The sequence below is a fragment of the Falco punctatus genome, assembly GCF_963210335.1.
Source record: "Falco punctatus genome assembly, chromosome: 4".
Classification (NCBI taxonomy): domain Eukaryota; kingdom Metazoa; phylum Chordata; class Aves; order Falconiformes; family Falconidae; genus Falco; species Falco punctatus.
The window spans coordinates 7,366,924-7,389,222 of record NC_137583.1 but is presented as its reverse complement, the minus strand read 5'-3'; the positions used below and the strand labels follow the sequence as shown (position 1 = coordinate 7,389,222).

The following is a 22,299-nucleotide window of genomic DNA, read 5'->3' as shown; positions in this document are numbered from 1 at the left end:
ATTCATTCATTCCCCAAATAGCTTTCCCTCTCATTGGATAACATCTTCCTGCTAGGACAGTCCAAGCCTGTTCTGACAGGCAGCTTATCTGCCTTGCAGCTCTGACTGCTTCCTCTGTCTCCCCTTTGTGTGGGAGGTGTTTTGTCTTTCCAAACTTCTGCTGACTTCAGTGGGCGCTAGCTTGTGCCCAAACATGTGCATTTCAGTGCTGACATTCACCACTAATTTTTATATATGACCCTGCAGCATGTTTTTCTTTGCAAAGGGAAGGACTTAAGTGGTTTGGAGAGGGGCAGGAGGATTGATGCTGAAAGTGAAGCAGAGGTTCTCCACTCAGCCTGTCTACCTCCACTGAGCGAGTCCTGCAGCAGAACATGGTGAAGGCACTAGTGCTGAAGGATGCGGTGCTGATGGGGGTCCAAATAAGGGCTGAATTGCACAAAAACTGTATCTGAAAAAGCCCAGAGCAGCCAGCTTGTTGCTTTCCTGTGTTGTCAGCTGTTCAGGCAGTTTTAGAGAAATTCCCAGTCTAGTTTTAAATCTGGTAAAAGTGGAGACAAGTGCATATGTGTGCATGAAGCAAGATTTACAAATGTCAGTATTTTTAATAAAATAAATCCAGTCATATTTGAAGCTGCTGAATGTCAGCGTGCATTTCTGATACATGCTGGCTCCCCTGGAAAATGGTGGGCCCTTGCAGCTTGTGTTGGTTGGCCAGCAAGAGATGAAGCACTTGACCTTGGACATGGGACTAGTGGTGAGTTACACACAAGAACACTTTCCCTGCCTCAAGCGTTAAGATCAGGCTCTGATCTCTGGCAGTCCAGAATAACTCCCAGATGTCACTGTCCTGAAATAACTATGAATGAAACTCTGGATGATGGTTGATTTTCTTGAATCTCCAAAACGTCTGTTCCTTGTGGAGATATGTTTGGTTTTGTCTATGGAGTTCTTCACTTTTCTCCCTGAGTCATGGATACTTCCTACTGGCCATGCAATGCCACCATGTGTCCAGTGCTACTGCGTGTGCAGTGGAGGCCCAGGGATGTTTGTAGGTCAGGGATGACAGATACTCAGCAGGACTCATAGGTGCTGTTATTTAATTGCATTCCAACAGCAGCGAAAGCAGTAGCAAGAGTAATAAATTATAATCTTCATTATTAAGATGACAAATGCCACCCACTCATTACCTGGCTTTAACCACTCTCATTACTACCCAGTCTTTGTGGGAACTAATCTTGCTGCTCAGTGTCCAACTTGTTCAACTTAATACCATTATCTGAAGCAATCGGCTGCTCCTTGTGAAAGAAGAGGAAGGTGCTTTTCCTGAGGCTTGTTCTCTGGGTGCTGAAATGTGGGTAGCTCTGGGGTGGAGGAGGCTGAAGGAGCACTTTGCAAAAGCATGGTGTGGCTGGGGGGCGAAGACTGAAATCCACAGGGACAATCTGGCAGAGGGGGCTGGGAATGGGTGGCAGGATGAAAGATTGTCGCTAGGGGGAAAAGGCTACACTTTGTTTATCTCCCTAGGACTGAGGAATAGCATCCGGCAAAGGGATATTAGGAAGAGCCACTTTTTTTTTTTTTTCCTCTCCAGATGTTTTCCAGGGTTTGGGAGCAAGCTGGGTTGCTGAGTAATGACAGTTCTCTTTATGGCTGCTCCAAGCCCCGGGTGTTGCAGGAGGAAGTCCTGGTAGTGTTTCTGTGGGGACTTGTTCAACTTCCCCCAGGAAAAAGAAATTGAGCTCCAGGAATTTCTTGCAGTGATCTGGCATAGCTTGAGTTCAGCAGAGTCAAGGATGCTTGGCCAGAGGAGCTCAGACTCCTTGGTGCCTGGCTGCTGCCACTACATTGTGTCAGTCTGTACTAAATGTTAACGACTGCTCTGTGCCTGGGGTGCAGCTGTTCTCCTTTCCTCACTGACACAACTGGGAGCCTTCCTGGGGGGGGGAGGGGGGGGGGGTGTTGAGGCCTGCAAGCTGAGGAGTTGGGCTGAGAAAGCAGATGGGAAAATAGGTCTTTTTCAAGATACTCCATGGGTGGCTGGACCCTGGCCAGCCAGAGGTCCTATTGTGCTCTCAGGGTTTCTCAGGGATATCTCATGGGGGTCTCTAATGGGTAAATAATAAGCTGAAAGATTGGAAACAAAGACTGAGAGGTGAAGGGCCAGCTTTCCCAATGGAGAATTGACATCAGTCAAATGTGACAACGACCTGTCAAAGGCCAGAGCTGTCCAATGTGTCTGTTAATGACAAAGACAAATAAGTGGCAGATGAAATTTGCTGCTGACTATTCAGAGCAGCAAAACCCAAAAGCTGCACTGAATAGCTGTAGGAAGTCCTTGCAGTGTGGAGTGATGGAGTTGCAGCATATGATGCTGAGGAAAGCAAAGCAATCCGGGGGGGAGAAGGAGCCATCTTAATCTAAAATGCAGTGTGATAGGCTCAAAATGGGGTAATGTCACATGGGAGAGAGATCTCAGAAGCGCAATTAACTGGACTGCAGGAGAAGGGCTTGATTCTGAGTATGATTTAAAAAACCCAAACCCAATCAGCTTCTAGGGAAAGAGATGAGAACAAACTGTATAAATGTACTGTATGAATCTGTGGTGAACCAAAGCATTTATGTAGGTTTGGGGGAGACTGGAGTAACTAATGCAAGAAAAAGCCATTGAGTGCTTTCAAATGTCAATATACAGTCTCTTGTTGAGGAAGTCCCACAACTGCAGATAGCTGGAACCTGGGAAAGCATTGAATGAAACATAGCTACGTGCTTGGCCTGCTTTTATGCTCTTAGGTGCTGCTATCAAGTACCATTGAAGGCAGGACAAAGTACAGGACGATGCTTGATCCAGCCACAGTTAGTGTCTCTGATTCCTCTGCTTTTCCAAGATGCTGTCCTGGAGTAATAAGCTATGTGTGGCACACTGCAATAGTGTGTGTGAGGAGCTTTTATGGAGGCTGGAGATATTGCACTGTCTTTCCCTCTGTTCAGTGAAGAGAGCTGCTGAAGTACATGTCTGGAGGAGAAAACTCCTGAGGTTATTGTACATCTGTTATCACACAGACATTGCAATATAGTGTAGGACAGCTGAAGCAGGGAGAGAGGCTTTGTACCAACAGAAATACGTTGTTCTTCACCAATTCCAGTCACTCTGAAACGAATAGTTTCCTCAGGGTGATGGGAAGCTGTTGCCTGGGTCAACAATCCTGCCACTCGTCTCCTCTGAGGAATGTTTGGGCAAGAAACCAACTCCAAAAGGATTCACTTTCTTTGACCTGTCCTCTCCCATCACTTAAGTACTGTGCATCTGGTTAGGAAGAACTGGATGACATGGCAGTAGCTGGATGGGCCACAGCAACTCATCCTGCCCTCAAAGCCCCTGTGTGCTACTTTAACCCACACCACAGCGGGGCGAGACACTGTGTGGGAGTGTGAGACAAGTTCCTAATGTTCCTGTTGATCAAATGGCCCACTGAGTCTCCTGATCTGCTGCGGTGATAAGTCATAACAAGGACTCTCTCTTAATCCTCATTATCCTCTGTAGGTGCTTCCTGCCCACATACACTAGATATTTCCTCTCAACAGGGAGTAACCTCTCTGGAAGATAGGATCAGATTCCCAGGAACCAGGCTGTAGCAAGTGTAGTAAGAGTGAAGGAAGAATGAGGAAACTGTCCTAATTTGAGACTAATCTTATAAATATAGGGCTGGATACAGACAATAGGAAGAGAAATGCCAGGAGAGCTTTAGCATTTGGTCAGGGAAGGATCATTTTTTGCCAGGAGTAGCCTTAATTGTAAATTATGATGTGGTAAAGTTGTTGTTTGATCTCAGTTTCAGCAGAGGGGAAGAGACAGATTCAGCTTTGTGTCACCAGAGGAGTAGCCTGAGAAAAGCACAGGCAAAAATGTCTTTAAAAGCAATTTTTTGTCACTTGTCTACCGATTCAAGCTGCAGTGCATGGATGAAGTGCTTTGTTTCTCAGTTTTGATTTGGATAAAACACTAAATAAGGTGGATAAAAGGGCTGTGTGATTTTTCCTGAAGCAGATGTGCTGATATACCCATTGGGTATTTAATGTTGCATGGCATTTCTGAAAATGCAGTAAACCACTTTTTTTTTTTTTTTTCTAGTATAAGTGGGTTGGTGGGGTGGGGTGTTTCTTTCCCCTACCTAGGCCCATAGCTGGAGCTTGTACCAGTCAGAGTTGGCCTGTCCTTCACGCTCACCTTTCATGTGGGCTGGGTGGAGTGTGCTGAAGCGGTTTGTGATGGGAAGTTCTCTATAAATAGTTGCTTTTATGAACCTTTTTAGACAACCTGTTAAAATGAAGTGTTGCCTCCTACCTGTCCCTGACCTATCCACACCACAGCACCATGCGCAGAGCCCATGATGTCTTTGTGCATTTCATCTGCCAGCAGGGTGAGAGCATGCACGTTTGTGAGAAATGAATTGCTTTTACAGGGGTGGGTGAGGGTCCATAAGTGCATATTCATCTGCAGCTGGTATTCTAGCATGATCCCATAACCATTCAGATGACTACAATGCAACAAGGTGTGGACACTGGTTGCTCATCCCCACCCTGAAGGTGGTGTTGCAAGTTCCTGGAAAATGCTGTCATGTCCTTGCGGGTTTGGACTCGTTTGGCTTTTTACTATCCATTCTGTTCACAAGTGCTTGGTGGTGTTGCTGTTTTATTTATTGCCCAGCTCTGGGCTGATCACTGCTGCTTCCTTCAGAAACTTTACAGGCCTTGTCTTGGACCAAGCTTGTGAAGCTACAGTGATGTACAAACCCCCTGCTGCTTCCTAGAAACTTTCTGTCTCTTTTAAATGGTTGGGCTTGGACAGGAGATCTCACCAGGCTTGGCCTAAGACAAATGGTGCAGTAATTCCCTGTCCCAGGCTTCCTGTATGAGTTAGGATAAGGCCTTTCAGCCATCTATAGGCCATCTGTATCTTAGTTTCCTTCTTCCTGTTGTTTCTGGCCCTCCCAGGATAATTGATTTCTGCCTGAAAGTCAGCATGCCACATGGACTTCCATTCCTTTCCCAGGTGACATTTTTTTGTTACTTTCTCTTCACTGTAGCAAGTTATGTGATCTGAGGGTTCTAATTTATAATAAACAGTGCACAGTTTGCCTCCAGTGGCTGGTATGGTGGGTATTTTTGTTTGTTTTTTTTTGTATCTTTTGTGGTGTTTGTGTTTGGTGGGGGCTTTTTTTGTTGTGTTTTGTTGTGGTTTTGTTTGGTTGGTTTTTGTTTGCTTTTTTTTAAAAGAATTGATGCACTTGGGTTCTGTTTAAGATGAACTTTGTCAGGGAGCAGGGCTGGCTCAGAGGACATACACAGTGGTGTGGACACACCAGATCCTCCTTTGTGTTGTTTACTTTGATAAAGGGTTGCTAAGTAGTGCCTACAGGTGGTTGATGCAGCTGGATAGTGAACAGAGTGTTTGTAATTGCTTCTGCTATCTTCTGGGATATGCTTCCAGCAAGTCATGACACCTGGTAACGTGCTTGTAACATCTATTAACCTTGTAATTTTATAAGTGGAGCTTTAATCCTGCCTGGTTTCCAGTCAGGTCTGGAAACACTGACTGTGGCACTCCATGCTTGCTGCTAAAATGCTGTGCCTGGTTGCTGAGCTCACTGGATTTTGCTGCCTTTGCTGTCTTCTCCTCCTTGCCTGATGCTCCACTCCTTCACACAGGTCAAAGCCTGCCCTTGTCTATAGTTTTCTTCCAGAGTCCTTTACTAGCATGGGTAGTTGCATGTTGATCCTTTGTGCCAGGTGCTGCTGAGTGATATTTTCCCCTTTACAGATGACACATACCCTGCAGTGAAGAGCTGTGGGGCTGAGGGGGTAAGTGTTCCAGCAAAGGCCTGACTGGTGTGGTGAGGCACTAGAGTTTGGGAAGGTGGAAGTACTGGAGCGAGAGTTTAGGCTTGCTGCAGAAAGAAGACAGATTCAAGAGCTCCTGTTTTGTGTGTCCTGTTGGGGTCTGGTCTGCTGAAGGAAGGGGAGTCCCTGTGCTGCTGGCTGTGGAAGGCACCCACCCACCACAGGGTGCTCAGCTAGGCAGAAGATGGATGGAAAGGGACATCTTGCACAGGCTATGAGCAGACGCTGGACTGAGCCACCAATTTTCTGGTTTTGGCAGAGCAAGATTGAGCTCTGAGCTTTTAACAAACCAGCTTTCACCTCATGGCCCAACCTTCTTCTCCCAAGGCCTGCTTTAGGCATAAGGTGTCATGCCAGAGTACCCAATTGCTGGACTCCTGATCCGTAGCCTTCCCCACCTGGGAAGGTATCCCCTGGAAAAGTGCAGGGAGCAGCGTCCTGCCATTTGGGAAGCCCTAAAGAGGAGAGGAGGTGCAGAGCACACAGAAGGATCTTGTGGTGGGGTTTCAGGACAGGCTGACTTCTAGGTCCAGCTCTCGGGCAGCCCTGGTAAATGCTCTTTGCAGCACTGGGAGGGACTGGTGTTAGTGAGCAGGACAGGGTGGATGCTTTATGCCAAACTCTCACTTGTCTCCTTTCTCCTTAGAGCATTATTCATTGATTAAACTTGCTACCAAGGCAGTTTTGGTGGAAGTAACCAGTTTACAGAAAGTGGAGGCCTTTCCTGAGTGAGCACCTAGCCTTGGGGTTTGGGTGAACTGCCATGTTTGGAAGAGCACAGTGGGGAAAGCAGGGAGTTTTGTTGTGTGTTCTATTAACAGTCACTGCTGACAAGAACACGAAGCAACAACCACCACCAAAGAGCAGAAAGCCAGTTGTAATTAGCTGCAGTCACATGCTCCTAGTGACCAAAGCAAAGCTTTGAATGGAGAGCACAGCTTACCTCTAGCCTGTATGTCTTCCTCTTTCCTGGCTCTAAACACGACTTCAGGTGTGTGGCTCCAAAATAAGCACTGAGAGCCGGTTTAGGGTGGATGCCATCCTTGCCCTCCACTTTTTTCAGTACCCTCGTCAGTAGGGACGTGATCCCAGGCAGCACCCCTGTGGCACAGCTTTGTGTGAAATAACAAGCTAGCAAGTCCTGACTCCTTGTTTATATTTTGGTGAAGTTTTTTATCGTGTTTCCTGCAGACACAGACTAAGAGGAACTGGTGGTTCTGCTGCTGGCATGCCTTTCTGATAAAGGCCAATGGCTTTTAGCAAGCCTCATGGCTCCTGAGTTGCCATCGGGTCTCATTGTATCCCCTTTGGCTGCTTGACGTGCCTGCTGCTGTGCCTGCTGGAAGACAGGTGCCTTCTGTGCAAGGGATTTATAAGAAGTCACTTAACCTATTTGCTTTTCAGTTTTATAACCCTTACTCTGTTATTTTATTCTTTCTCTGCCCCAGAAACCTCTCCTTTACCCTCCCCAAGTAGAGAATATTTGCAGGAATCTGTAATTTGTTAATTGAAACTGCTTCTTGCTTTGCATGGGAAAAAAAATGCAAACTACTACTGCAACACAATGGAAGTGTAAACAGGAAAACATATATAAAAGACTTCATTTTGGAGACATACTCCCTCAAGAATGCAAAATATTCTAGGCCTGGAAGGTCTGTGAGTCAAGTATCAATTGGTGTGATGTACCAGAAAAGGAAATGTTATTTAACTTTTTTATTTATGTCCAGTAGAGCTCCATGAAGCCTTCAGGGAGAGAAGGAACTCAGAAGGATTCAAAAGGAAACAGCACATAGGGCTTCTGGCTGTGTATGCAGCACTTCTTAAAGAGTTTCATGGGAATGTTAGTAGTTTATTCTCAGCAGTGTTTGCAGAATGGGGCTCTGTAATTTGGAAACTTTTGCATGACTTTCAAATTTAAAATAAAAAAGAAATCTGGCCTAGATTTTAAAAAGTGACAGTGGAAGTTCCCCCAAAACCAGTGGTGAGATACTCCATAAACAGTGTCTAGAAAATCAGGTCCCGTAAGGCTGTTTCCACTTGGAACCCAAATTTAATAGGCGATTTAGGTGATCTTATATTTGAAAGTCACCATGTGATTTGAGCAACCAAAGGAATAATTTGTGAATTATCTGTTAGTTGAAATATATTCATGTAAACCAAACACTGAGTAATTGAACATAATGAGTAAAGTCACCAAAACTGAAGTCTGTTCATAGCTAATTTGTAGACTGGTGAGGGGCCTAAATCATCTGATGAGCATTTGGTTCCAAATTGTACACCAAGCTCTAGTGTCCAACTGCAAAAGAGCAAATGTTTAGTTAAGCTCAGCATTGATGTTATATGAAGATCACATCTATTTTTATTAATCTTTTTATTTGGAGAAGACTTCTGAAGTCTTTGGAACTTTTTTCATTTGTTTTTTGTGGGATTTTTTAACCCCTTTTGGCAGGATGCCAGCAGATCAGAGCCAGACAGTTATCCCCTTTGCAGTTGGTCAGACAGTTAACAAGCAGTTTGTTTGGTCTGGAAATTTGGAGGGGTCCTTGTCTCTGCTGCACTGTGATCCTGCCAGGCAGGACAGCACTTTTCACTTCTCCAACCTGAATTAGGGCAAAGGGAGAACAAACTGTCACTATGAGCTGTTCCAACCAACTCCCTTCTTCTGTCAACTGCCAACTGTGATTTTATGTTTAATTATTTGCATTACATCATTAGTCCTGTGCTAGGTGTTGTATGAGGCTAATGATGTAAAACCTACATTAGGTTTAGACACCGTACAAGCTTCCCTGTAGGGCATATGGGCTAAAGTGTTTGAAGTGCTCAAGGAGGAGAAGCTGGCAAAATCTCCCCTATCCCATCCCCTTGGAACAGTAAGATATTTAACATATTCATTTAGCTTGCTTATTAAAACAGAATACTCTTTTTCAGAAGTACATCACTTCACTGATTAGAAACTCCTTTATGCTTTCTGTGCTTTGCATCCAAGCAGGACATATCTGAGGGAGACCCTGTTAGCAGTCAGCTGTGCTTTTCCCACTGAAGCAAGCCCAGGCTGGGCACCGAGGCAGGTGGTTCAGGGGTACATCAGATCAGTTATTTAGAAACCTTGGACAAAGCAGAATGCATCGGTGTCTTGGCTCTCCAGAGTCTACAAGTCAAAGTATCTTCTGAGGGTGCCTGGTTTATAAGCAGATCTCCTCCCTTCCAGAGCTTGTGGTGAGGGCTGGCTGCTTGTTATTGCCCTAATGTTATTTCTGCATCCTCACAGCCTGTGTGTACATGCATATTTCCACTTGCTCTTTTATCATGTTCTCCTTTCTGAGCTTCCCTTTAGACTGTTGATAAACGGTCTATGTTGCTTAATATGGGTGTGAGGGTGTTGGGTTTTGGAGAGTCTGGCAGGGTTTCTTACGGAGTACTCGGATGCACAGGAACTATTAAAGTGTGGTCTTGTGGTCTAACAGTTGGACCTGCCAGCTGGTATGGTGGGGATGAAACTGCAAAAGGATGTTCTGTGTACTAGTAGTAAACCTCTGAGCAAACGGCATTAGGAAGGGGAATGGGCAGCGCTAGTGGCAGAGGAGGGACAGTCTGACTCAGAGAGCCCCTGCCCTACACTCACCAAGTCTGGTTGGAGAGGGAAGTAATTTACTCTCTTGCCTCTGTTGGTGTCTCTGCCCTCCTGCTGTCATATGGGGCTGTGTGTGTCATGTCCGTGGAAGCAGAGCAGGGCAAGACAGCAGGTACCCAGATACCTCACTCCACAGTCCTGTGGCCAGACTTGTTGAGCCCAGTTCTCCGTCACCTGAACCAAGCTTGCCTTAACCTGGTGGAAGGGAGGTCAGGGACTGAAGCTGGGATGTGTCCTTTTGTTCCCACAGCTAGGCGTACACTGAGAAACCCAGGAGCTGATCACACTCCGCTGCTCTGGTAGGAAATGCTTGCCTTTTGCCCCTCTCTGGAGTGGTTAAGTCTGTTTGCACTGAAAAATGCTCTGCCTCCGAAAGAGGAAATATGGGCCCTGTTTCTGTGAGATGCTGCAGGGTGGCCAAACATCCTCAGCAGATAGAGATCATGTAATTCAGGTGGACCACTAAACTTTTAGGCAGCAATTAGGACTTATGCAGTAACTCTGAGTCAACTAATACATCTGGGTGTTGCCTTGGCATACTTCCGATGGCAAATCCTTCCTGTGTAGGCTTGATGTTCTTACATTCTCCTCTGGCCTCCCAAGTTCTCCCCTTGGAAACCTGATCAAAAGCCTGTGGTGATGCCAAAGGGAGATGTCCCATTGAATTCCCTGGCTTTCCTTTGGTCCTCTAGACCTGCAGATGATCCCAGGTGGTTTCTTTGATGCCTTCTTCCCCAGTGGATGAAGTAATTATGACTTCTGTGCAGCAGGCTAATAGCTCTGAAGACTTTAGTCAGGCTGATTAACAACAACTGTGTTTTAATAAAAAATGTTCTGGCAAATCCTTCTGAATTACAGCCCTAATTACTCTGCAGCCTGATGTGCATCAATTGCAAAGCTAATAGGATCACCTGAATCCAGTTAATGAATCCTCTGTTATGGCTTGCTGTGACTCACAAGATGTGTAGTGTTTCTTCTGGTCTCCCCTGCCCTGCTCCATTCCCTGGTGAATATTTATGCTCTGTATAGCCAAAGATAAGGGGGTGTGCACCTAAACTTTGAATGAATTAACTTAAATATATGTGTATCCTTCCTATCATTATTTCAAGGGACTTGTAAGGATCAAGAGCCTGGGCTTTGTACTTTGGTCTCAAGGTGAGTTCATTCAAGAAGTTACTGGTAGCTGCTATTGCCTGATTGCTGTTTTCAGGCTTACAGGTTTTGGTGAGAAATCTGTTCAACCCTGATCTCTGCTTCCCTGGTAGTAGTCTGCATCTCTGTTAGAGAACAGAGTTAGGAGAAACATGCTTCATCTTTGCTAGTATTTTTAAGGTAGTTTATCCTGTATCAGGAAAAGAAAAACCATTAATCTGAAAGTAATTTGTTGTGTTGGAAAACTTTTTCTTTCCATTTCAACCCTTTATATGTAAACTTGCTTATGCTCCCTGGCTGCCTACCCCCCTTCAAAAGGAAAAATGTGTATTAACCCCACATCCAAGTTCTTCCATCTTTTACAAGGTTGTAAACTGGCTATCTGGGTTTGGAAGGCTCGGGACTGCTCAGGACTGGGCCCTGGGGAAGCAAGAGAGACCTAATGGTGCTTTTGGTTTTAAGGTGTCTTTTTTTCTTTTACCGGTGGAGGGTCTAGATAGTTTGGGGCTTGTTGGCAGACTGTTGTGTTAAAGGTTTAGTCTCAGTCAGGGATAAAGGAGGGTTGTTTGAAAGTGGCCTTTCAAAACTTCCCTCCTTGTTGGCTTCTTGTTCTAAATGTACTGTTTCTTACATAGATTTATAGGATTAATTCCTTGTTTAGGCATACTATAAAATGTGCCTCTAACCATGTACCTTATAACTGCCATAATAGCAAGGAAGCCTGTCTGACGAATTTAGTGGCAGGAAGCAAAGTAAACATCTAAAGGATGTAATAAAGAGATCAGGTGGGTAGGACATGGCAACATACCAGAGGAAAGACTTGACACTAGCTCCATTTCTGGTCCCATAGCTCCAGTGCTGTCCTTCACTGGGCAAAATGCAATGAAATAGTTGTCTTAAAGTGTTCCTTGTTGGGGCTTGTGTAAAAGCCCAGCTACAAGTCCTGGGACTGGAGGGGAGGATGCGTGGAACAAATCTTTCTCTTTCCCACTACTCACACCACAGCTGATTTCATATACGGGTCAAGCTGAAAAACTCCAGCTCATTGTGAATAGAGGAGTTAGGAGGGGTGTTAGTAGAGGATATTGGACTGGTTGTTTTCAGAGGCTTCGTTAAATCTCTGTCTAGGAACTTGAAGACCTTGGGTAACAGGGAAAAATGCTAAATGATTCAAATGTTGCAGTAGAGAGAGATGAATGAAGTTACAAAGGAACTGTACAAATATTTATTGCATTCTGGCAGCAGATTTCAGACCAGTCTGTTACAGCTGGGGGGAGGGTATGGCACTGTTGGTTTTGGGTGTTTTTTTTTTTTTTTTTTTTTTTTTTTTTTAAGCAGAGTTTAGAGGGAAAAAATAAATTCTTGGGTGATATTTGGAAAGAGGAACAAAACCAAGCCAAGCAAATCTACTTGTAAATAAGACAAGGAGGAGGAAAGCAGCAGAGGTGGTGCTGGAGGATTTGTGTTGCTTTCCTGGGCATTAAAAGTGTAGTATCTCTGTGGCTGCTCCTGCCTAGCTGGGACACACAAAAAAAATTGTTGTGAATGATAGCCTGAATGTGGGAGGAAAGGAGTGCAGTCTATCTTGGATTTTTAAATACTATGGTGTCAGACTTCTGCATGTCTGGTTCTCCCCAAAGTTCAGGGCCTGCTCTTTGAAGGCTCCTCTCACTTCTTGTGTTTACAAGCATTTATCCTCTGTTCTCTGTGCTTGGCTTGGTAACTAGGAATGGATTAGGAATGTAGGAGCTGTAGCAGATGTAGGGTAGATGCTGATTTTAATTGCCTGTGGTGGGTGTCTTTTGTTGTTGTTTTTGTTTACCCATTTATTCCATAAAGAAGAAAAACAATGTGTTCTGGGGCTGGAGCTAGTTTGGCTCTGACTGAGATACTGGGCACCTTAGCAGTGACATTAGCTAGGTGGCCTGGGGAGAAGGGGCACGCTTGTGTTCCTTCAGTGCCTCCCAGAGGGTCAGATAGGTTTTCTCATGGTGGATGGGAGGAAGTCAGTTCTCACCTCCTCCTCGGAGAGAGCAGAAGTTGGCCATTTCACTTACATTTGATAAATATTTGCATTTTTGACATTTTGGAAGCTGCGTGCAAGAAGATCAAAATTCAGTCTTGTAGGCTTTTGGGGAGAGTGAGAACTGGCTGCTTTCCCTTATGTCGTCTGTGGGATTGCTTCATGTGGCTGCTCTGTGCTTGGGCAGCACCTAGCCCTTCCCTAGAAGATGCTCCAGGCCCTCGGGAGCTCCCTATAAAGGAGCTGGCCATGAAGGAGCATGGCCGTCTGCTGGGCAGGAGCAGGCCTTGGGGACCAGGAGGGGATGGAGTTTCTTCCTGGCTCCATCTAACATCAGCCACCTGGCTTCAGTATCTCAGTGTGACGGCCAGGGATGACAGACTATGGCAGAGCAGCATGTGCTTGGTGCTGCCAGTAAGCAGCAGACTCTGTCTTTGCTCCGCCTTACAATGGCAGACCAGACCCAGCCTAACACCAGCTTTGCCGGTTGCTAGCACTGAATCTGTCCCACTTGACTCCTGCTCCCAGCAAGGCTGGTGGGGGAGCTGTCCCAGTGAAGCCCCGATCTCCCTCTCTCAACCTACTGTGGGGAGGCTTTGGCATGCCCCCGAGTGGGACAAAGATTTAAAATCCTTACCCTAACCTATGGGGAAAGTATTCAGGAGGCTTTCATCTTTGGAGAATGTGCTGGGTCCTCTGGATGAAAGAGCTATTATTTACCTATCAACAACATAATCCCCCTCCCTCCTACAGATTGCAGGCAAGCTCCCGGGGCAAACGGCACTGTAATTAAGAACAAATATTTACTATGAAGGACTAGCTGAGGCCTGGCTGGGCAAGCAGCCATGAGCCTTGTCTGAACTTGCCTTCTGTTTGTTCCCCTTTGAAAGCAAGGAGTCAAAGTCTTTTGTCAGAGGAGTGCTTGTGAGGCACAAGATGGTGGGTTAGGCCTTCGAAGCAGCCAGGAGCCATCAGGCTGTTTGTTCCAGGCCTGGGAAATCCCCCATAAGTTGAGTTACTTGCATCTGGAGGCACTTTGCTTTTCTGTTATGGATTGCTCTGATGCAAGGGAAGGTGGGTACAGAGAGAGGCCTGCATGTGGGGACTTCAGCTGACGCTGTCTGTGGAAATACTTGTCTGCTTTAAAATCATGAATTAATTTAGGCTTCATTTGCATCTACTTTCCCTTTTAATTTCTGTTGCAATTCAAGAGTTTACTTCCCAGGACTCGAGCTCTGGTGTTTAAATGCAAGGGTTCTTGGCTACTGGAGAAAGCATGCCCTTCTAAAACTGCTGGGACTGTTTCACAGCTGAAACTCACAGCCTACTCACCTGCCCTCTGCCACTCTGATCAACAGCAAGGAGGGGTGACAGGGATCTTGCTCATCTTCTGGCAAGGCTCGGCAAGCTGAAATTTAATAAATAAGTCAATTGTGAGTAATAGGAACAATTGCAAGGATGTGGTGTGTGGTTCAACCAGCTATCACTGCTGTGGTAATGCAACAAGGCATGTGATTAGACTGGGAAATTGCTGTAGCAATACCAAGATTTGCAGCATGAGCCCCAAAGAAGGAGTAGATGTGGGAGATGTACACAGACACACAGAGCTTGCAAGAAGACTGAGCAAAGTGTCTGAACAAGGCCAGCATCAGCTTCCAGGGTACTGAGGAAGCCACAGAAGTAACTGGAGAGGTGCCCCACAGCATGCTGATGTGTGTGTATGCTATAAAACTCAATAGTTGCAGCTTGTCAGAGTTTTTGAGAAGTATGTCACCAGCCGGTCTGATTTAAGAGCATTTTTTTGGTTTGTTCTTCCTTGTTGTAGGGATGGTCATCTATTCTCAGCAGTATAACAGCTGAAAATGGAGTTCATGGATGCCTCTGCTCATAGGCTGAGCCTGACCTGCCTGGAGCTTTGATCTGTGAGAGCCACTTTATATATTGGATAACCTCTTTTGGGTTTTTAAGGTAAACTTCTTTACTTCCAGACAGAAAAGTTTATTTGAGGCTTCACTCTGGATGACATGTCTCCTTTTGTTTGGGAGCTTAGATGCAACACCAGGGAGAAGGCAGGGATTATCTATTACACAGGGTCTTGGAAGAGGGCTGGGAAGAGGAAACATGCTCAGCCATGAGCTAGGAAGTCACAGAAAAGCAAAGAAATGAGCTTGAGAGGCTCTGCAGACTTGATATCAGTGCTCCTTAAGAAGGCAAAAACAGCTTCAGCAGTGCCTCATGCTGTGACTTTATCAGTGCCCACCTGCTGCTTCAGCCCATTAGATGTGTGCAGGGAGGAAGCGGCTGCACAACCACTCCAGCTTTTGTGCTGTGATCTATATCTTAATGCTGGCAAACCCCAACTAAACCCATAGCTTCAGTGGAACAAACCTTTCTACTGTTTTTGTGTTAAACCCACACCACCCTGGTTCATGAGAGTGTGCGTTTTTTGGCTTGGGTGTCCAAAATAAATGCCAGAAAAATAAATGCTATCAAGTCTCTGGTTTGGCTTCAGCAAAGTTGTTGTCCATTCCAGTGTGTCTCATGCATATGGGCTGTAGGAGGGGAGCCCTGCTTTTGTCTTTTTGCCAGCGAGCCAGACACCTAGCCTCTCTCTGCCAAGCCTGTGAGAGTTTTACTTGATTTCTAAAGGGGAGGGTGCGGTAAAGCGTCCTGGAAGATATGCTGTGCTTTCTGAAAGAAAAGTAGGCACTGAAGTTCTGGTCAGAGAAAACATAGGCTGGTTCTTTGGGGGAATGATTCCTGCCTTGTTTTGTTGATTCCTGTCACTGCTGCTCTTTCATGGTCATGTTTGCTCCTTGGCAGGTTGAGGGACACGTATTTGTCCTCATGTCCTCACATGAGTACTGTGTCCTGAAATGGTGAGTCCAGCTATAGAGTGTGCCTGCAAGCATTCCTCAGATGAGGCCTTGTTTGCCTTGGCTAGTGTAAGATCCTGAAGCCAGATAGATAGAGGCCTCCAACATCCTAGTGCAGCAAGCAGTAATCAGGACTGGGGACACTTTTTTAAAATTGTGTTTAAGTGTTTTGTAGCAAGGACAAGTCTGTCCTGGGACTATATTTACTAGAGAATTCCCTCATTTCTTTAAACTGTTAGAGAGGTGGTTGTTGAAATGCCTCCTACTTCTGCTCTTCCCTGCTAGTTTAAAGACAAGTTTAGTGATTATCATTTGAAAAGGACCTAAGAAAAGAACTTAAGATATTCTTTTCCATCTGATATTACAAAGAGACTTTAACACCTCATCTCAGAAGACTATCAATTGTATTGTGTCTTTTGTGACAGTTACCAAATAGACTAGGTGTTTCCTAGCTTGCAGGTACACACATGATGTTTTGAGATGGAGCACATGAAAGGAACCTGAGGAGACTCTGAAGATCTCCAGAGGTGAGAAGGAGTTTGCTGCAGCCCGCACAGTTCTGCATGGTGCTGGTGAGGAAGAGTTAACTCGCTTCTGTCTGAGCTGAGCCTGGAAGCAGAGGCTGATTGGCTGAACATTGGAAATCCTCTCTTCATGCCAGGTGTAACAGGGATCATCTGGTAAAAATGTGTGTCTGCCTGAGACATGTCTGCCTTAGACATGCATTAGCACGAATGGAGTTTGCTGTCTGCTGGAGGAGCCAGGTCCCCAGTTGAGCAAAGCCTAACGGAAATTGGATCCAGTCCAGAATGTCTGGATGGCATATGATATTTACTGAAATATGGCATTGCTTGTATAAGCAACACACCCTTCTCCCTCACTCTGGAAACCATCTGGGCTTCATGTGTGAGTGGTTAAAAACCAGAGCAGGAGAGCATCTGATGCTGTATCATTCTTGTGATGTGTTTCCCACTCTGGCCCCCCTCCACGGGTGTCCCTGTGGCTGCAGGCATGGGAGTCTCAGCCATGCCCTGATGTCCTCTTAACAACCCGCTGAGGGGGTTCTTCCCTTTTTCTGCAGCGGTTGTAAACAGGGTAGGGTTGCATGAGGAGTTTGTGTTGGGCTTTACTGACAGCATAAGAGGCAAACTGTCTTGCCTAGGTCAGGGTACAGTCGTCATGCTGCCCAGACCTTCCTCCGTTTCTAGTTGGGTCCACAGCCAGTAGCTTTATTGACTGCTGATTTCCACACCAGCTGGAGTCAAAGCTCCTGGGAATGAGGAAAGGGTATTTGGCATGTCTGTGTACTTGCATAGGAAGTGTTTTTTCCAAAAGGAGCTGAGCACCCTTAGGAAAGGCTTGGAACTGGACAGGGCTCCCTGTCCTTCATATAGCCGAGCTAAGAGAGGATTGGTCCAGTGACTATGTTATAAGGGCAGGAGGGGCCAGGAGAGTACAGAAAATTGTCCCCTGCCTGCCTGAAGTAATGTAAGCTTGGCTGTGCTTTTCATTAGCTTCTGGGATGGGGGTTAGTTAAAGATAGCACCTCTGGGGTGGGGTTAAGGTTTCCTCTGCTGTTTTCAAGGCTTTCCTTGTAGCTTCCTCTTTGTCTGTGTGTGCATACTCTGTGGGTTTTGTTTCTTAAAGGGAGTGTCATATGACAGCCCCAGCATCTCTGATCTTTCTGGCAGACTGATCCCTCTTCCTTCCTGAGCTTGATAAACAGTCCAAGAAACTACGGCTGTGTATGAGTGTGTGTATGCCTTTCAGAGACCCACAGCTTGCTTCTCTAGTTCTTGGTGCAGTTTTTCTGTCCTTCTGTCATAGTTTCTGGTGCTTCTCTGCTGCACCTTCCTATCTCACTTCCTGCTGTGGTTTACCTGCTGCTGCTTAACATGAAGATAGAGGTGATACCGTGAACAACCTGTTTCTGAGAACTTTGACCTGTGCTCTCCAGCCTGACACCCTGATGGCACAGGATTTCTGAGGAGGTTAGGGTTTCAAGCACCCTTGACAAGGCATTGCAGTGCTTTCTGCTCTTTTGAGTGTCGGCAGATTCCCTCTGCAGCATGGATGCTGTGGCTTGCAGGTTACCCAGATGCCCAGTGCAGGCAGATGCTATTAAGGGAGGAAAGCCTTCTCTGTGTGTGCAAAGCACTGTAGCACAGCAGAGTTCTGGTTCAGAGCAGGACTCTGACATGGTAGCACAATAGGAATCGTTCCCAGACTCCAGCTGTCTTTGGCCTAATGTGGCTAAAATACAGAGAGGCACTAAAACAGCCTCTCTTGCTTCCAACCCCAGCAGCTTGTGCTTCTGTGGCCAAAGGGTCTGGCTCAAGCTATGTTACTGCTGTTGAAAGTGGAAACACCCGTCAGAGCCTAGGGGGTCTGAAGGCTTGATCTCTGCACCTTTGCTCTGAGACCATCTCTTGGGCTGGGACTTCCCAAAGCCCCTTGGACCTGTGTAATGTCTTGGACTGAGAGGGGTGCATTTTCCTCAGTTCCTGAAATAGTGCACACATTTGGGTCTCATTCGCCTCTCTAGATCATTGCCAGATCTCAGTTCCCAGAACCAGGCTGGACTAGCCCTGTACTGGGTCTTCAGCTTTTCCAGCTGAGTCTGCCCCTTTCCTTGAGAGCAGCTGATGCTTGAGAAATTATGTAGATTCATCCCCATCCTCCAGGGTAGGAGGAAAGTTCCCACTTCTGTGTTCTCTTCCTCTGTTTCTCGTAGTCTTGGAGAGATCCAGCAGCCAGGCATTCAGCAGCAGCATTTAAACAGGTCACTTCAGTACCAAGGTACCTTATCTCCCTGCCTCCCTTCCTTTTTGCTACTTTGGCAGATTGCCTTGCCTGATTGAGTGCATTTTGATTCATTTCTGATGTTTAATCTCCTCCCTGGAGAAAGATGGGCAGGAGAGATGCTGTTGGTGCCCTGAGGTAGGAATCAAGAGCTGTAGAGTGTTATTTCATTCAGTCCAAAAAAGCCCTCTAATAACACAGAGGACGTGTTGTGCTGTAGTGAAAGGCGGCTTTGAGAGATCATGTAATCTGCCCTCGCCTGGCCTTGTGCTGTCTCTTGCTGTAGGACTGGAATCAAAATACCATCTCAGATACTGCAGCCCGATTGATTGGAGCTGCTTCAACCAATTCCATCCCTGTGCTCTGGAGGAAGACCTTTCTCTCCTCCTTCCCCGTCCTGGTCAGATGACATCCAGGAAACTTGTGTCCAGACAAGAGATTCTTTCTTTTGCAGGGAGGGGATCCTGTGAAGGAAGTAGTCGGCTTTATAGCAAGTGGGAGTGGGTGGGCTAAGGGTGTTGGAACAGAAGAGTGGTGAGAGGAAGTGTGTAAAAACGATGGGCCCCATCACTCTCATACAGAAGGGTTGTTGGGGTGAAAAGGTTGGAATATGGATAAGCAGCTGTGAGGCAGGGCCTGCAAAGAGCTTTTTTTGTTTGTGCTGAATAATGCTTGGTCCATTGGCTGCCTGTGTCTAGCTGTATGCTGTCCTACAGGGATGAGAACTGTGCCCTGTTGTTCTTCCTCTACCCCTGGACCTTCTACTGGGTTGATGCTTTTTGAAGGTGGAGCTGCTTCAGGGGCATCTCTCTTCAGGGACCGAGGACACTGACTGGTGATGTGTTCTGAGCTTTAAGGCAGTGGGTTTTGGCCTCCTCTCTCACCTCTAAAGAGGTGTTTCTCTTTTCGGCTTGCCACAGCAAGAGGGGTGGATGTACCAAGACTTGCTTGGGCCAGCCTTGAGTGAAAAGTAGGGATCAGAGCCCTGATACAGGTTGAGTTCTGCCAAATGAGACTTTCTGTGCTACTCCATGTTGCCTTGTGTCCCTCGGCAGAAAGGGAATAGCATGAGAGCTCCCACTGGATGTGTTAATTTCTCCTGGGCCATATCACTCCAAGGTCATTCATTTGCAATTGCATCCATATGGGTGGTGCCTTTGCCTAGCTGAACTCTTGGAGGCCTACCAGGAAATAGACCTCATGTGACTATGAAATACAGAGATTTTATATGGCCATCTAAAATGCTACTTTTTAACAGGACACAGCCTCCTGGGGCAGATCTGTGAATGGAGCCAAGTCCTATGTCCTACTTAATTTCTTCTGACCACTGCTGTCCTAGCCCAGCTTTCATATCAAAGGCTTTTTGAAAGCAGGGTCCTGTGATCTTTTTTTGCTCTAAGCGCTTGTTCCAGTTTGTTGGGAGTGCCCAGTCTCTTCAGGGAATGGTGGAAGGAGGTAGTGCCCTCACACTGGCTGTGGCTGTGCTCCCTCCTGAAGTGCAGTACAATCTCTACTGCCCCAGTGCTTCGAAGGAAGCTAACTGCAGCTTTATTTATATGACATGGGTGGGGATATAATAAAAGGAAATGAAGAAGCCCACGCTAACAGCAATGGCTTTTGTTTGTCACCAACAATACTGCGAGTCTGGTCTCACTAAAAAGCAAATGCCGAATGGCCAGCTGCCAGCCCATCTTGGGCTCTGGCTGTATGCTCTTGTCCGGAGAGAGGAGCGGAATCAGGCCCATTTGCTCACTGCAGGTCCCGCTGTATAAGGTGGTGGGAACGATGTGATGCTGTTCCCCGGGAATTAACATTGGATGAGGCACGTGTTTAACCGCAGTAGGTCGGGCTCTCCAAGCATTCTCAGAGTAAGACCCCCTCCTCTTTCCAGATGGTGAAATGTCTCTGAAGAGTTCTTACTTTGGATAGACTTTTTTTTATTTAACTGCTTGGCCTCTGCCCAAGGGAGTCTGTGTGGCTTTATGGGAAAGGATTTTTAGCTGAGCAGTAATGGTGGTGTGCACGTTTGAACATGTGTACCCAGTGGATCATTCAGCTGGAGATGAAATTACACTGTTGACCGCAAATGTTTGTGCATATGCATTGATTGCACTTATCTGTAAAGTTATAATCCTTACTTATTTAAAGCTTCTGGTAGTATATGTCTGCTTGTTATTCTCTGTCTGTGCTCTGCAAGGCTCTGTTAAGCCCAATACCACCTCTTTCCCTGCCGCCTACTTGTCTTTATCGTCTTGTGCCTTGTGCCCTGTTGTAAAGCAGCTGTGTCACTGGGCCGGCCTTGCTGCCCAGCTGTGCTTGTGGGACATGAGTGATTTCCTTGGGGTTTGATGGCTGACGGTGGGGGAACAGCAAAGCTGAGGACCCAGATCTCTCCTTGGGATCCAGAAAAGGTCACAATTTTTCTATGGCTCCCTGAAAGGATGTATATGCTCTGTATCTTCAGGGAGATAGACTGGATCTGACTTCTAGGAGAACAACTTTTTTACTCCTTTTTCTTTTGAATAGATGGAAGATCAGATGAGAAGACAGGAACAGCTTTGAGAATTAAAAGGTGAGGGTGGTGTAAGACTGGTGAGGACCTGCTATTAATCTAGGTTTGAAAATACAAGTGTTTCCCATTTACTGTGGTGCTAAGACACAGAACATCTTCCTGTAGAGGCAGAATGAGATCAAGTTGCTTGGTGGAGAGAGTTTTATCAGCTTTTGAAGAGGGTTGGTTATGAAATGATGCTATCTGTTCACAGGGCTTTGACCTGGGTAGTCCTCCCTGGTGTATGTCTCTGCCTGTATACTGTGATTCTCAAGGACTGTTTGGTGTCTTGTAAGCCTTTTGGCTCTGCAAGTGGAGGAAATGATGTGTCAATACAAAAGTATTGCCTTACATGCCATGGGACTGGATTGGTGGGTGGAAAGGTGTCCTTTTATTTGGGGAACATCTCTTTGGAGGTGCCTGTGTCCTTTAAAGGGATGTGTCACATGGCCATTTATTAATCAGCTGCAGACTAATGAGGGACTAACTGCAGACAAAGTTGAGGGATAGCATGAAAATTGGCATTGGTGCTTGTGTCCTGCAGATGAATTTGGCTAATGCTGAATCTCTGACCATTGCATTCCTAACTAGCTGAAAGGAGATGGGCTACAGGGTTTGCATCCTTCAGGGGTGAAAAGCGAAAGGGAGAGCAGCAGGCTTGGAAATGCCAGTGAGGGACAAGCTTTCTTTTTGGTGAGGAGGACAGAGGAGATTAGACGTTTTCGTACATGAACAAGGGGTGGTAAGGAGACCACTGTGCATCTTTCTGTCCCGTCCTGTTCCCCACCCCCATTATGGGATGGAATATTATGGGATATAGCCTTTGTGGAAGCTAAAGCTTCCAAAGGGTCTGAGCTTCATCTCTTCTGCTCCAGGGAGGCACATCTGAGAGGAATGAGGAGTTGGCAGTGGTGGGAATGCCTACGGGAGAAAAGGCAGGGTGTGGAAACGTGCTGGTACACAGAGGCAGTAATATAGATGGCAGCAAGGTGCCCAGAAGTGTACCTGTGTGCTCAAACCTCTCACTGGGACTCCAGAGCCTTTGGTAGAACTGGAGAGGCAAAGGGCAGAGCGGTCCTACTCCACAACCCTTGTGGAAGCAGCAGAAAGAGGCCTTGTCCATTATTGAATCATTTTCAAGTGGTACAGCTTGTAGGTTACGTGTTTCTGGAAACATGATGGGTTTTCCACTTGCTCTGCGGGATCTCCTTGCTTTGATGTAAGTGAGCGAAGTGCTGAACAGCATTGCGGTTGGTTCCACACAGTCAGCTTGGCTTCGTGCAGGGCAAGACCCCCCCCTCAGCCTTCACATTGATAGAGAGGTGCCTCGGGGCATGCTGAGGAGGGCTTTGCAATAAGGCCT

At 46.3% G+C, this 22,299-nt stretch overlaps 1 long non-coding RNA gene across 1 annotated transcript in view; it reads right to left on the bottom strand.

The window, feature by feature from the left end:
* Positions 1-22,298, bottom strand: part of LOC308063405 — a 28,645-nt gene extending 6,347 nt beyond the window's left edge. The window contains exon 1 of the long non-coding RNA XR_013927954.1: positions 6,845-22,298. This is a non-coding gene — a long non-coding RNA (uncharacterized lncRNA). The remainder of the gene's footprint in view (positions 1-6,844) is intronic.
* Position 22,299: the final 1 nt, after the last annotated feature.